Here is a 16,623-nt window from a genome sequence, read left to right as displayed (position 1 = left end):
GATCACCTTGCAGAATTAATACAGATGTATATGAAAGAACTACATGAACAAAATTAGATCCCAAATCATTTTGCTTGCCATTATATTTTTAGCTACATGCTTATTTATACACTGGTTAGTTTCTAGCGTTTTCTAGTACTTTAGAGACCTGAAACCATCTGGCTGCTTTTCTTCTAGGCCTTTATTATTAACTCTGTATTCATTACAGGTTCAGTTTGCTATTATATTCCAAAAATAAAAGTGGTTTTATTCAGGTGAATTAAAACATATGGAGGAAAAGTATGTTACTTTTTATAGAAAGGAAAGTTCTTGAGCTTCATTCCCAGTTCTGCAGCATAAGCCTTCTAGAGAACAAGAGTGATAAGTCAGGAGGCCTCTGCAGTTACCAACTTCTTAGAAGGCAATATGAAACCAAGAACAAACATCATTCATTGATTATAGTTAAGTTAATGATGATTCAATTTAAGTTTTTGTGTTTACTGCCACAGGTAGATTTCTTTGTAATCTACAGTATGCTTTTAGTTCTGTTTTTTCAATATGTGATATGTGAAGGACTAAAGCACCTAAAAAAAAATAGCTATATACAGACCTTAAAAAGGAAGAGACAACAGAAATAATTAGCGGGCTTTCTCTAATATCAACATGTTGTTGCCTATACCTTGTAAAATATTTTTACACAAATGTAGATTCTGACTGAATATATCTTAGAAAAAGCAAAACAAACAAACAAACAAGCAAAAAACAAAAAGACCAGCAAGGGAGTTTTTAAAAGCACATTTCTTGGGGAAGGAAAAAGAGGCCTGAACTATGCTTGCCTTTTTTCTTGCTTCAATAGCAGAGAAGTAAGTGATAGAGAAGCAAACTTAGCACATAAAATAAATAATTATATCTTTAGTATATTGAAATTTCAATTGTTTAAGGATCAGATTCTGCAATTGCTACTATGTGTAGCATAATACTAATGGAATACTTTTATACTGTTCTCAAGCCATACGGAAGACTCTCTTGCAACTGAAAAGCTCAATGCACAGAATTAGAAGTATTATGTAGGCATAACCTTAGCCTAAGATTAGTCCCTTTCATTCCAGGCTGCTCTTTTATTCGATGAGAAGTTCCAGACTTTAGCAGATGGATTCTCACACTATCCAAAAAGCCAATCAAGCAAATCTTCCTCTCTCAAACCTGTGGTTTTTCCAATGAAGTTTTTCTTTTCATGTAACTGTATGAAAAGTTAAAGAGGGATTTAAGGACCTTCAATCCTTATGAAGACTTATAATTGTTTTATTGCCAAATATTTGATTATTTAGTTTTTAACTCCTTTGGTAGAAAATTGAGAACTGTCAGGAATCAGGATGGAACATGATTTAAAGGGTGGAGACTTAACATGCTCATTCAGACCTTCTGGAGTACAAAATGTTCATTCCTGTTACTACATGTAAGAATGAATTGGCTTCAACAGGATCTTTCACTAGCTAGCATCTTTCCCTTATTGCATACAGCTTAACTCAAGACTCAGCACAAACACAGGTTTGCTTTGTCCTTGTCTTGCACATTAAGATCCATGTGTTAGGCCAAATGAAACAAATGAAAAAAAAAAAAATAAATCACAAATTTACTTGTTATCACAGAAGATCATATGAAACAATCAGATTTTTGTTTGATGGACCTTTAACATGACTAAGCAGTACAATGTTAATCTGGTTAATATACGTTGCACTAACATATTTAATGAAAAGTGTTGCCTGCCAAATTAAAATGTGGAAGAGTTCTATTTGGCTGTGAAAGCTTTGAAAAGCATAGTATCAGGGCTGAGTGCACCAACTGGCCTTGGCAGGCCTGATGAGCCCCACCAGGGACCTCCACTCACAGTTCTGTCCATGGCGCCAGGGGATCTATTTAAACTCAGGTTGCTCTATCCTACCACCTCCATTTCTGTATTGTTATTTGGATTCCCTGGCTTCACCTTGGCTCTGACTTGTTGCTTTGCTTTTATCTTGTGATTGCTGGGTTGCTTATAGTAGTGTTAGAGATGAAACTAGAGATGTGGATTTTTTGACGTATTAACAGTATGCAGACAGCTTTTCTCATTTTTCCTACTTTAAAATATAAGAAACAGATACCTAATGGATACTCATAAGTGAATGGTAGGACTTGAAAGACTCTTAAATTATTGCATGTAGGTCGGTTGATTATCCATGGAATTATATATGTTCCATATTTAATAAAATCAGGCAAAAATACAGGAAAACTCCCAGCATCTGTTAATTTCAGAATAAAATTCAGCTATTAGTTAAGATGCAAAATATAGTAACTTCCTTCTAACTGACTCATTTAAGTGAAGCTCATAGACTATTTGGCTTCAAAGTATTAGTCATGATGGCATATAATTTTCTCAGTTTGAAGTGTTGTATGGCTTGTAAAAAAATAGCATCATAAATTTAGCAAAACACCCTCTTGATTTAAGCAAAGAATCACAAAAAAAGTCTGTTGTTGACTCACTGACACAGCTAGATTAAAATCAACATATTTTCTTGGGCTTGCAGTTTGCAATCCATGAATAGGACAGAGGTGACACTTTCTGCTGAAACATTCATATTGTGTTGTACTAATATACTTCTGAGACAAGTTACAAAATGCTAAAGGAATGCTGAAGGAAGATGCATCTTTTCCCATTAGGGTCATGGGAAAAAAAAATAGTAACTAAAGTAGGTGTTCATAATTTTTTTCTTAAATGGCTAAAAGATCCCCATTTGTAAAATATCTACTGATGAGACATAGGACAAACACTAGTCTTAGTAACAATTTCTTTTACTTTTATTTTTTAACATTCGATTGTGTAACTGGATGTTATAGCGTGTCAACCGTTGTCTGTATCACTGTGCTATGTTTATGAACAAAATTATCAGCGATTCCAAGCCACTGGAACCCTTCCATTATTATGATCTCAAATTTGTTCCTAACAGAAGAAGATGAAGGCATGGGCAGTAAATTAGAAAAGTAATTTGAAAGAAGTTCATATAGTAAGTAGATCATAAGAGACATATCTTGAGGCCAATGGCAACAGATTCCAATTCATTTCAGACATTTTCATTTTTCAGTTAAAAAATATGCATATTTCCAGCTTGTGCTTTCAATGTTTAAAAATATGAACTGAGCATAACTTATGTTCTGGCAGCTGAAATAATACCCCTGGCTATGAGCCATCCTTTGCCAACACCCAGTAGCACTCCCAACATGACTGCTCCAGAACCTGAGAATACTAACACCAGCCTAGTAGAGGACTCCATGACAAGTGAAGAAAAAACATCTTGCACTCTCCCATCCAGATGTATCATTTTGGGTAAATATCACTGCTATTCCTGCTTACTCACGGCTGTTTAAAAAAAAAAAAAAAAAAAAGTTGTGATGGCTTACATAAAGCATGAGATTTGGGATGCATGGTAGATTTCAGACATCCCAAATAAATGTATGTGACTCAAGACCCAGTACATTTTTTTTTTTTTGGAACTGATTCTGTTTGCCTTAGAGGAGCACAATCACAATCCACAGAATGTGTAAGTGTTCAAAAACTTAATGCAATTTATGTCTGAGAAGAGTGTACTTCAGAATCTGCATCCATGATAGTCTGTTTTTTAGAAAAAGTATATACCTTTGGGACACATTTTTCTGATCTTAAATATGATCAACATACAACTACTTGTATCTAAGACTTACCCTGGGTTTGTGTATCCAAACTGCAGCAGGCGAAAGATGAAGAGACACTACAACTTGCAAAATTATATCTCACCAGTCTTACAAGTAAAATCTATCAAGTTTCATCTGCAAATGTGGCACCCTACAAATGTGACTAAACCACTTCCAGAGCCAGGTCAACCAAGAAAGCAGTATAGCTGCATTCCTGCTTCAGAGGACATCAACAGCCTACAGAGCCAACCTGATGTTTTCCTAGGTGTGTAACTGGAGGTTACAATGTGACATGCAGCTAGGCAGTCAGACAATTCCATTATAGCCTTACTGTCAGCAGGTTGGTGCTGCTTATGCAGATGAACAGACTCAACTTGGCTTTGGCACTTCATGGGAGCTTCCTGGGAACTGGAGCACAACTTACTATAAATCATCGGAAACGGCATGGTAGCTGTTGTGATATATATATGAGAGCAACAAAAAAAAAAAAACAACAAAAGGGACACTGCAATATCTAGGAGAAAAGAAATAATACCTGATACATTTTAAAAGTACAATGAGCAGGCCAAACGTTTGAGGTAAAATGAACTGTTTTTCAGAAGTGATTTAATTACTTTTCCTTCTGTGCTATTTGTAATTTTCTCAAGAGTGCAGTATTTTTATCTCTGAGACAGTATATTAATGTGGGAATATTGTCAGTGTAGCTAAGATTTTTCTTTTAGGAGCATCTTAAAAATTAACATATCTATCCAAACTGCTAAAAGAGAGATTACCCCATCGTTAACTAACCACACCTGAATGAGTGAGGTGGATCTAGACCTTGTGACAACTGCCGACCTCTCTTCAAGCACTTAGGCATAGTGTACCCATAACGTATATAAGGGATGTACCTTTGTTCTGTTGGGGGTGCACATTAAAAAAGGAAATATTCCCTGGGCATCTGGGGCCATATTAAAGAATGCCTGCTTCTTAATAGCCACATTTGTCTTAAGGAGTTTTACTTGGGTCGAGGTTTGTCTGGCAACAGGAAGACCAAATGTTTGAGACAGGAGAAAGGCACTACAGGTCTTCTGCATTTCAGAGCACTCTTCCTGAAGCAGGCTATGTGACAACACATGATACTTTCTGAGGTATGTGCTCACTGTATCTTCTCAGAAATAATATGTACTATAGAGAACAGAGGACAATATCTGAAAAGTGTAACTGCTACTTATACAACTGTGTGCTCCACAACTGTAAAATGATCAATCAAGGCTTGTCAAGAATGAAAATCCACAAAAATAAAAGTAGTAAGGCAATGAAATAAAATAATAGAGGAAAAAAAATAAGAGCTCAATGCACATACTCTTTTAAAGCTTGAATATCAGGATAAGGCACATGAAAAGAGACATAGGAGAGCAACTGTAGTTTTAAAATGCTTGATAATTAAAGCTGAAACAAAAAGCAGAGTAAGATCAGATTGAAGGAAGGAAGGAAGTCTAGCAAGGTTGGGGAAACTTGAGAAAAAATAGTTACATGTAAAACAAATAAGAAACAGGATGTTGCACTTCATAAATTACACAAAGTTAAAAGATTTAAACATAAAAAATATAACAGCTTTCAGTGTAGTTCATGGTATAAAGACACTGTTTATTTTGTGGAGTAGAAGCAAAACAGCAACTTCTGATCTGCAGATCAATCTAAATGTTCCATTAAGCATGAAGTCAGAAATAAATGAACCCTTCTTATCCTACTGGCTGCTGTTGGTGAAGCTATTTGTTCAGAGTTCCTCAGCTGCAACATTTTCAGTTTCTAATGGCTGTGCTACATCAGCGTAATAAAAGAAATAGAGACTGCAACTACCATTAGGTAAAAACGGTGGTCCTGCAATCATTTTAAAGACACTTTTTTTTTCAGCTTCACTGGTGTAATAGCACATGATAGATGTTTTCAATCAGCTAAAAGACGAAAGAAACAAAAACATTCAATTTTCAAGAGTTGGTAATGCTGTAACTTTCATAATTATTTCATTCAATTGACCACTAACAATTGAAGTTATTTGACAGAATAGAAAATCTTAACATTTCTCTTGTTTAAAAATAACTTTCATTTTTTGTCTCTTTTTTGTTTAAATTATGTTGTGAAACAATATAAAATCATGTCACTCAAGTCAGTTTCAGCCAAATACATAGAGGGTATCCAGGGATAAAGCTTTAAACAGAAATACAGCTTTATAGAACAGGTTATCTGGCTACGTTCCCGTAGTATCTTAAATGAAACTCATATTTCATGTTCATTCTTTTATTACCCTTTTGGGGATACTTTTATGTGTGTTTTTCAGAACACATGATGACCCAACAGTAACTACATCCTGTTTTATTTTTCTTATTTAAGCCTATGCCCTTCATAAAGTATTAGTTGAAATCTCAGGCACAAGTAACTTTTCATTAGAAAGATATTTTAATTGTTTAGTTTTCAAGGCCACAATCAATTACTTCTTCCAACAGTAAATATCCATAGTTAAAAATGTTCTGGGATTTGTTTCTATCTTTGTATTCTATGTCTTTTTCACTCATCTAGAAGAAAAGAAGGTAGATTTAGGATAGATATAAGGAATAAATTTTTTAGAGTGGGGGTGGTGAGGCAATGGAATAGGTTACGTAGTGTTGTGGTTGATGCCCCCATCCTGGAGACTTTCAAGGTGAGGCTGGATCAGGCCCTGGGGTCAACCTGATCTAGCTGTGGTGTCCCTGTTCATTGCAGGGGAGTTGGACAAGACGGTCCTCAGAGGTCCCTTCCAATTCTGAGGATTCTATGATTCTAAAAGCAAATGTAAATGTAAAAGCTAGAATGAAAAATCACTCTTTCAAAACGATAATGATGTGTAAGCTTTCAACATTGTCTAAAAATCTGTGTCAAGTACATGCATCATAATGTGAAATAACTGAATGGAAACATAGCTTAGATGTAGGTTTGGTTTTTTTTAAATATCCTTCTCCTTATATAGCCTTTCCATAGCTAAGCAAGGGAAGAAAGAAATCCTTAATTGGTATGGATAATACTTAAGAAATGCAACAGAACATTATAATGTTATAACTTTATTGAAATTTGAATGTATTGCAGAACATCAAAAATATTTTGAATATTTTTACAAACTTCAGCTTGACAGGCCATTTTTGTTATTGAATATCTCTGAAAATAACATTTCAAGAAAAAATAAACACTTTTATATACTTCTTCAGGCACATGAAAGTATTTAAAAACAATTATGCAGAACCATGGAACATACAACTGAAACTGACTCAAGGCAAGCCACATTACATGTAATGATATATAAATGATTCTTATGACTTGAAATGTGCACAAAAATAAAAGCATTGTGAACTACACATTATTTGTTACTTTCATGCCAACAGGATTACATTCAAGGGATGCTATTTGCATCATTCTATTTTTAAGCTGTTGTCATTTTTACGAAGGCCAGCATGTAAAAGAGAAACTTTTTTTTCTGTGGAAATGCAGAATTCAGTATACCTAACTACTCAATACATATGGCAATCCTTATTTGGAATAGTTTCCATTCTCAGTTGCTATGTATATCTGATTTTCATTTCAGTGTAGTAGCAGCTACATTTCTGTATTTAACCTTAATGATTACTAGTGGAAAATTTCAAATTTATCTATAAAAATGGAAGTCTGAAGCACATATATTTCTACTAGACATGAAAATGCTTTAACCTTTGCCAGCAGCATTGAATGAAGACAGTCATTCACCTAGTTCATATTTTATTTGTATGATCACACACGCACAAAAAAAAACCCAGAATATCAAATCCTGAAAGAATAAGCAATACTTGAATTTGCACAAAAAGTAAAAACAACAAATAAACACACAAAAAAACAGCCCAATCCACTTCCAATGATTATTGAAGTTTGAGGGGCATGTTATCTTAAACAACCCATGTTTAAATAAAAGTGAAGGGATTTTCTTAAATTAAGAAGTGCTTTACATAGGTTTTGAACTCAGTTAATTTATACAGAACTTTGACAGGGCCTGTCATATAATACTTAAGCTGACATATATTTTTAGGAATATTAACTTACAGTCGAATGAAAAGAAAGGATGTCCAGTTTATGCACATCTCAAAACTTAAAATGATGTGACAATAAATACAATTTGCATCCAGATTCAAGTTATATACTGCAACAGAAAATATGTGCCTTACTTCTGTTTTGAAGATGGGTGACAGGAGTTAGTAGAATCATATGTGCTTGAAAATATGGATATAGAATATTCTGAACATATAATGATATAGAATATACAGAATATAACTGAATATATAGAATGTTCAGTTAGGCTTGAATACTGAATCTTTTTTTGAACTTTGAGAGAGCAGAATGACCTTCTTAATCCAATGTTTATGCCCACTGTAAATGGAAAGAAAACAAAATCAGTTCATGCCACGATAATTTGCGAGAAAAAAAAGTTATCAGAAAAATTCTTTAAAATCAAATGAACAAAATATAACCATAACTTGTCCTGAATGAATATTAAGTGCACTTTGTCTGACAAGTAAGATATCGGTTATACAGAAGGAGATCTAGGAAGATGATGAAAAGGAACGAAAAGCAGGAAATCTTCATGCACAATAGGCAAGAGCCCATCAGTTTCAGCAGTTACAACATGGCTATTTGACCAACTAAAAAAAGGCATTATTATTTGTCATTCTTAGCAGAAACTCTCCCCAGTATATGTGTCCAATCACCTCCACCTTAAACTGTTGCCACCTACAACCACTATAGCATGCATCAGCACTCCTCCCCTCCCCCCCCATGTGACATTCATTCCTGGCTGCTTACCAGCTATGTTTTTATGTAATTCATTTCTCGGGGCTTTCATTTAGAAATCCTGTTCCACCAGCACTCAAACTTTGGCTAAAACTCAAACTCTTATGCCTCTCAGCTGCATTTTGCAATGCTTAAACCACTCCAGATTAAAATGTTTTAAATGTCACCGAGTTACCGAAGTTGCTACTTTAATTGTAGCGTCTGTACAGGTTTTTATATCTAGTAGCCTTAAATCTCTACAAACTGTATATTCTCTGTATGTTCACTGGCACATCCGAGCTGGATGCCCTTTTCCCTGAGGAGAGCAGTACCACTTTCCCACTCAGGAGGCCATTCCCAAGCGGGATCTGAGGAGGTCACTCTCCCTCTGGGCTTGTCACAGCAAGGTCAAAACCCCCTGAATTAGCAGCCTCGGAAAAAGTGGAACAATGTCAGGCGGCCATCACTCATTTTGTGCACTTTTACAAACATCAGGCCTAACAAGTTGCGCGTCCCTTGCCCTCCCTGCGGGGCCGGCCGCTCCAGGACCGCCTCCCCACCCCCCCGCCCTCAGCGCTGTTCCTCCGCGTTGAGAAGCGTGGCTGCCTCCGGCCCTCGGCCGCAGCGCGGACAGCGGTGACAGCAGCGCTACGACCCCGACCCGACACCGGCCGGTCTGTAGAAGGCCGTCGGGCGCTACGGTGAGTATCCCCACATCCCCTAGCGACCGATGACGACAGCCGTTAAACGCCTTCCTCCTATTGGCTTTCGCACACGCAGAGCGTGACCAATCAGAAAGCGAAGCGCTACTGCTTCCCCCTCCCCCTTTAAAGCCGGCGCCGCTGTGCGGAGGAGGCTAGGCTGCCTGAGACGGCGGCGTCACGTGACCTTCTGTTTACATCCTCTCAGCTGTTGGGGCCCCTCCTCCCCTTGCGGCGCCTTACACCAACACAAACAGCGGCGGCAGCCGGCCGAGCCCTTCGCTGCGTGGCCCGCCGGCCTCTCCTCGTTTCGTGGGCGGTCGCGCGAGCGGCTGAAGCGCTCCTCCGCTTTCCTTCTGCCCCGAGAGGGGTGCCTGCCGCACACCGGGTGAGTGCCCCGCGCAAGGGAGGAGGGGGCAGCGGCGACGGGGCTCCCCGTGGTTGTGCTGCGGGGCCGCTGTGGCCGAGCCGGGACGGTTTGGGGTGAGGGAGCAACGCAGTACCCCCCCGTCCGCGACTGCGGCTCCCATTGTCCGTTGGCACGCAGGCGCGTGGGGGTTGGGGCGGGGGGGGGGGGGGAAGAGGTTGTTTTCGCGTAGCCGGGACGGGCCCAGGGCTCGCTGGCGCCTGTAGGGGTTGGGAGAGCGCCGTTCCCCCCTCCCCGCCGCCCCCTCTCGCCTGTGAGGTGCGTGATCTGCGGCCCGAGACGGGGCGGGGGGGGAACCGCAGGTGTGTGGGGCTGAGCGGGACGGGGCGAAGGCCGCGGCTGAGAGGAGCGCCGTCCCCGCGCTCCGGCTCCTCCTCGCTGTGTTTTCCTTTTGTTTGGGTGAAGGGGAGAAACGCGTTGTTTACGTAAATAAAGCGTGTCACGCGCGGCGACGTCGCTTTTCGACCCGCGAGCTCCGGCGGGCCGGGAGCAAAGGTAACGGAGCCGCTCCCCGCCTGCGCCGCTCCCGGCTCTGTTTACATCGCTCTCCTCTCGGGCGGGGGGAGGAGCGGGACCTCGCGGCGGGCGGCCGCCCCCCTTTGCTGCTATCTTCGCCGAGAAGGCGGCTCGGGACACGTCCCCCTGCCGCCGGGTTTGCCTCCTCCCCTCGTCCCGCCGCCCTCTGCCACGGCGCGGCCGTGCAGGGAAAGCGGAGGGAGGGATCTTGGCATCTATCTGATACGCAGTTAGTAGCCGAGGCCTGCTTTGTGCAGTCCAGACTTCGAAAGGAGAAAGGGAAAAACGAAACATCCTGTGGTGAGAACAAGCACCTCGGGTGGTGAGCTGGATTCATTCTGAGGGAGGAAAACATTTTTGGGGGGTCTGCGTGAGGGAAGAGTGGATCTTCTGCGGTGTGCTGGTGTCTGTGTCCTAGCAGTACTCAGTAGGATCTGCGCAGCTGCTGTCCTTAGCAGGTGTTCTTTCTGTTTGACAGGTCAAAGTTAAGCGCAGTTGAGCTGCGCGCTTAAGCAAGGAAGTAAGGCTGCTTCTGGAAATGAGCAGTAAACTTTTCACGCGCACAGAGAGGATGCTCAGATGAGGGCAGTCAGCACTTGAACATAGTAATAAAGATACCAGTTTTTGTTCCTGCACTCTGTGTAATGAAGTACTTTCCTAGATGGAAAAATCTATGCTTTAAGTTAGTAGATAACAAGAGTGTATTGGGAGAGTACCTTTGTAACTGTAATTCACTATTCTTGCAAAGGAATGATAATATGTGATACTTGCCAGCCCCCCCCCCCCCCAACTCATATTTTATTCTGGGCCCTAAGTAGACCATTTCTGGAATGTGTCAAGCTGTATAAATCGAGCTGCTTTCAGCAGAACTCCTGCCTCATTTGTTGGAGAAGTTTGAGAGGTGTTTTGGGTGTGTAGGTGGACAAATGAGTCAAAGATCTATCAGTGTCTTAACTGACATTGGGTAATAAAGATCATGTAACACTAGGAACATAAGTTAGTTAACTATGTTCAGAAAGCCATGAGAGCTTCAGATGGAGATGGGCATATAGCCAGATGTGTTTGACAACAGTGAATGTGCCTCAGAAATGCAAGGAGAAACAATTAGATGTTGTTGGGAGCTCTGCAGTGAAGAGTGTGTCATGAAATTGCAGAAATGGATGAGGTAATTCTGAACTTGCACTCAGAACAGCCAAATGTTATCTCTGGATTTGTGCAGGTTAAGGCTCTTTTTCCCTGTATTGTCACAGATCTTCACAGCAAACTCTTAATCTTTCTTTCTCTTAATTGGCTTTATCAGTGGATTTTTTCATCCAACCTCAAACTTCTTTTATGTTGTTACTGTGACTTGCTCTAGATATTTTGCTCTAGTCTGTTAAAAATTTGAAATACTAGATTTATTAGTTAAGTCTTGCCATTTTTATAGCCCTGATCTTGCCAAATTGGTCATTTTTATTCCTTAGTCTTTTGTTTCCTTGTTGATGATTACCCCAAGCTGCAGCTGCTCCTTTTGTAGAGGCTTCTGCCTCCCAAGAGTCTAATAATAGGACCTAACTACCAAACACGCATTGTAGTTCTCCATGCTTGTTCTGGGCTGCACCAGAGCAGCCGTTTCTTTGGTGAGCTATTGCTTTAAAATATTGTGAATTCTGAAGCCTAAAGTTAAACTTAGCATAGATATTGATGGAGGTGAAAGTCTCTAAAGGGCATGTTGCCTGTAGTAACTCTTCTAGATAAACTTCAAAGAACAGTAATACAGGGGCCAAATTTCAAGTTCCTATTGCGAAATATGATTGGTAATGCATTTTTTTCTTCCAGATGTACTTCCAAAATTCAACATAGGCAAGTTTCTGAAAGGCTGCGTAGAAAAACATTTATGCCAGTAGTTTTAAGACTCCAATGTGTTTACAAACACATTGAAAGTAATTCTGAAACTGATGAGAATGTTCAATGCATGCTGAAGAACAGCTGAGAACACAGTTGTTTTTGGAAGAGAAACATCTTTACTTGTAACTGTTCATTTCATATGTTATTCTCCTTGTCAGTAGGGGTTTCACAGATCTACTGTTTTACCCTATAGAACAGAAGAATAGAGCTTGCAAACAGTTTTCTCTAGGTGATCATTAGTTATTTCTGTGTAAGTGGCTTGAAATCTACTGCACTTGGTAGTCTTAGATGCAAGCATAATTGATTATTATCTACCTTATTTTACCCACTTAAAATGTAAATTCAGAGGTGGGAAGAAAGCTTGCCAGTGTTTTGTGGATGAACAGTTAGAAGTGTGACTTGCCTAAAGGGACTCTAGAGGTCTTCTAGTAGAGTCAGAAGATGGCCAAGTAGATCAGTATACCTCATCTTTTCTAAGCAAGGATGTGGGTTTTTTCTAAAGGAGAACTCTTTTAATGTGTCTGCTTCGTAGAAGTATCCCATTTCTTCCCTATTCTTCTATGGAGTTCTAAACAGTGAAGTAGTTTATGTGAAATAATATCAATACAATTATGTTAAAACACCTGGAAATAGCTCCTGTGCTACAATTCTTTTGGGGCTTATTTGTGTGTTCAGTATATTATTTAGAGGCTTCAGGCCTGTTGAATGTGAGCTGTTAAAGCAGTTGCTGCTACTGCATTTAAAAAAATTGGTCTGGACTTCCTGAGCCTTGACGAAAGGTCAGAATTTGTAGCAGTTCAGGATGTTAAATATCTTATCCCTCTGCCAGGGGTTGAACAATTTGTTGGCTTCCATTCAGAACAGTAGTGTTAGTTTTCTTTCCCTTTTGTCCTTCTGGTACATGATGCCAACTGGTTTCAGAGTTAGCTTGCTACTGCAAAGTTGGCAGTGATGTTAACTTGCGACAAGGAGCCTGAAATCCCTACAACTATGTTTTGGATTCTTAAAAATCTCAGCAGCAAGTTGTATACCACTTCTGAAGAGAAGCTTGTTGAAAATCTTGAAAGTAACAAGCAAAAGTGAACTGAAAGTGAAGGTACCTTTATCTGGATTAACCACTATATTATGACTGCAATAGATAGGTGATTTATCAAGGGTTGTTATCAGTCCTTTAAATTGATACATGAAAATATAAGTCATCCCTCATTGTGAGGAGGAAGGCAGTATTTTAGAAGTAATCATAAGGCAGTTAAAAAAAAAAAACAAAACCAAAACACCAACACCCTGCAGCCCCAGAATAGTTCAGAGGTGACATCAGGAAGTCACCATGGTAACTCTGCATGTTCTGGTGTGTTCTCTAGTGGGGGAGTTCTGGGTAGGGGAGGTGGCCATGGACAGGGAATAAGCTGCTGCAGTTAGAAGGCTGCCTTGGGACAGAGAGCTTGGAGCCCACTACTTAGAAATACATCTAATGAAAGCTAATCTTGGAGTTCATTTTTGCTTTGTGTAGTATTTAGTGAAGAAAGGAGGTTAAAGTTTAGTTCAAAATGGAGTATGTTATGTTGTAGGAGTTGCAGGAAGTTTGAGGTATTTGGAGTGTTGTTTAAGTGACTTTATTGAAGGTTATAGTTCCTTAAGCATTAACCTGTGCTCCAAGTTTTCTAAAGGTAGTATTTGCGCAGAGTAATGCTGCAAACCAGATGCTTAATTTGATTTGCAGTGTTTCTGGAGAACAAATGGAATTACAGTTTTAAAGTGAGGTTATAGAACTGAACTTGGTCATAGAGAGCAAGTAGTTTGTTAGCAAAATGGAATGCCTGAAAGCTTGTAATGAAAATAGTTTCATGTTGCAGATATGGAAAGATACTTACCCTTTAGCAGCTTTAAATAGATGTTTAGTATCGTTATTTGAGTTGTCAGCAAGAAGCTTTTAGGTATGACAGCGTCTCCTGAAGGCCTGCATTTTCCTGAAATTCCAGGAAAAAGGGGGAAGGCGGGGGCAAGGGGAAGAAAAAGTAATAAGAGGATAAATCCAGGTAGCCTTGCTGTTAGGCATGCTTTATTGAAGCTTGTTTTTACATATTTTTATTTTTATTTATATGCACACACATAAAATACACGTGCACACCCAAGAATCCAGTTGTATGGCAGTCTACTAACTATATTTGGTCCTATTCACAGAACATGGAGTGCCTCTGGGTTCTTTATTTAGGTCTCTCTTCTTGCAAAGCCTTTGGTCTATGACACCTTAGAGTACATGCCTGATTCCTTTTCCAGACCCAACTGTCGTGTTCCTTTTGAAGGATACATCTCTGTATGCAGTTGGAGTTTTTTTTAGGGGTCTTAAATCACACTGCAAGGACAGGAATCGTACAGAAGAGGTATCCATTGTTACTTAACACTGGCCATTGCAGTGTCATAGACCGAGTAGCCCATAGTTAGCAGGAGCATCTGAAATAATACTGGAGGTCTGTGTTTAAGCACCTGAATCACATCTCAAGTATCAACAGTTTGTTGGTTTTGCAAAAACTTTTATTTGTATAATTTCTAAATAGCATTGTTTTTTAATTCTGTGAATAAGGACTTTTTCTTCCATATATATATATATTTTTTTTAACAACTGGCTCATTATTGTCTTTAATGATAGGTGCATATTTTGAATGGTGAATTAAGCAATTGTGAAAACTGTTCAGGTTAAGTAACAGCAACTTAGTGATTGCAGGTAGTGTTCCAGCAGGTGGCATCTGACTGTCAATGGGAAGCTTTTTTAGCTGTTGTCTACAACTATTAATATAGATTTATAGATGAGAGGAACAGTTGAATCAGGGTTTTAACATATATAATAGTAGCTTAAGATGTAATGAGAGGTGGTATGCAGTAGTACGGTAGATACTGAATACGTGCATCTGAATGAATGTTACTATTCTAAATGTCTGTGTTAGTACAAATCTTAAAGCAGAACAAACAGCATTTAAAATCAACTTCTGTCTTCAGGAGTGAAAGGGATCTAAATTTCAAAGAGAATGTCTCAGAGATGACCTTCATTATTTATTCATATCTTTTTATTTTAAAAGTAACAGAAAAGCAGCTTCTCGAAGATGAGCTAAGTGCATCGATATATCTTTTCCTTATGTTGAATGATGAAATCATTGGAACTTCTAATGGTAATAGTCAACTGGTAGGTTACACACAGATTGACATGTCTGTGGTATCCCTATTTCAAATGTAAAGCTTGGTTCCTATAAACAGTTGTTTTAACATTGAAAGAAGAATTAGGATTGTGGTTGGGAGAAAATGAGAAGTGGTTACTATTGTGAGAATTTGTGTTATTTCTGTGCTAATATTTTCAGCAGATATTCAGGAATCACCACGTGTTTTTCTTGACAAATGTTTGAATGCAGGGTGTTGGAGCTGCTGTCTTGGTAGTGATATTTTCAACATGACTTTTTAGTTGTAGGTACAGCTAAAATGTATGGAAATGTAAATTGCTGAAAGAGAGAACGCCTTAATCTACCAATGAAAGCAGCAAAGCAAAAGGTTAATATTCTTGCAGTGCTAATACCTTCAATTAGTCAGGAATGCTATTACTTCTATCAGGTTATCAGTATCACTGAAGGAATTGATTTATTTCGGAAAACCTTGGGGCCCATAGTTTTCTTGTTAGCTCTCGTTGTTGATATTCGATTCTGGCAGGTGGGATTTGCTGGCTCTTCTGCTGCAGCATGTGACTGCTGTTTATTTTCAAAACTGTCCTCCTCTTTACCCTTTTGAGAATGAAATGTGGTTCTGTTTTCATTCAGTGTAGTCACTTACTGTCTATTTTCTTAAGCATTGCTGTGTTCTTCTACAAACTCTAAATTTGGTGTTATCGCGGTCAGGTCAGTGAAACTGGAAGGAGGAGACAGACCAGTTGCTGAGTCTTTTTTAATAACTTCTGTGGAGCTGACAGTTTGCAGCATTACAAATCCCATAGGCTTTAAATCTCTTATTTACCTCAGTTAATTATAACCAAGACTCATTTCTGCCGAGTTTTGAGATTCTAAGATGTGTACTGGAGTAGCGGAGTTCTCAGGAAAGTCAGTGTAGGATTTAGCTTGGGTAAACTGGGGTTGTTCATGATGCAACTAAGGCAGATTATGTGACTGTAGCAGCCTCTTGTGTTGTATCTGTAAACTACACCTCTGTCAGGTGAAACCCCTGTGCTTATGTCTGTAACAATTTGACTGGGTAGGATTATGGAGATGAACGTGTCCCAGTGTAGCTGCTACATCAAACAGTAAAAAGTTCTGAACTTTCTTATCTTGGTAAAATATTTGTGCAAATATCTTGAAACGGTCACTGAAGCATTTCTGAAAGCTCCAAACCCTTCTCTAGATTGCACCTGCTATTAGTCCCATAGGTAAATTCTAACTTTGGAGCCATGTTTTCAATAGTACTTAATTCTTATCTGGAGACAAAATAAAACTATAATTCATAATCATTTTCAAGTTAAAAATGTGCTTATGTGTGTTGGCTCTTAAGGAAGTGCTGTGGGGATTTTTGTTCAAAGTTTATAATGTTTAAGAGCTATGAAAATCAGGCGTGCCTGAAGTTGTTGAGAGA

At 39.1% G+C, this 16,623-nt stretch overlaps 1 protein-coding gene across 7 annotated transcripts in view; it reads left to right on the top strand.

The window, feature by feature from the left end:
• The first annotated feature begins 9,304 nt into the window (after window positions 1-9,304).
• Window positions 9,305-16,623, top strand: part of PCMTD1 (protein-L-isoaspartate (D-aspartate) O-methyltransferase domain containing 1) — a 44,122-nt gene continuing 36,803 nt past the window's right edge. For 2 of the 7 annotated variants that reach the window (XM_031612932.2, XM_031612931.2), the window contains exon 1: window positions 9,305-9,579. The gene's annotated coding sequence lies outside the window, so the exon portion shown is untranslated. The other 5 variants (XM_031612933.2, XM_090137579.1, XM_031612930.2 and 2 more) reach the window with 4 other exon arrangements.

The sequence above is a fragment of the Phasianus colchicus genome, chromosome 3 (assembly GCF_987193195.1).
Source record: "Phasianus colchicus chromosome 3, bPhaCol1.hap1.1, whole genome shotgun sequence".
NCBI lineage: Eukaryota > Metazoa > Chordata > Aves > Galliformes > Phasianidae > Phasianus > Phasianus colchicus.
Note: the sequence above shows the minus strand (reverse complement) of the source record. Positions and strands in the feature narration are given on the sequence as shown.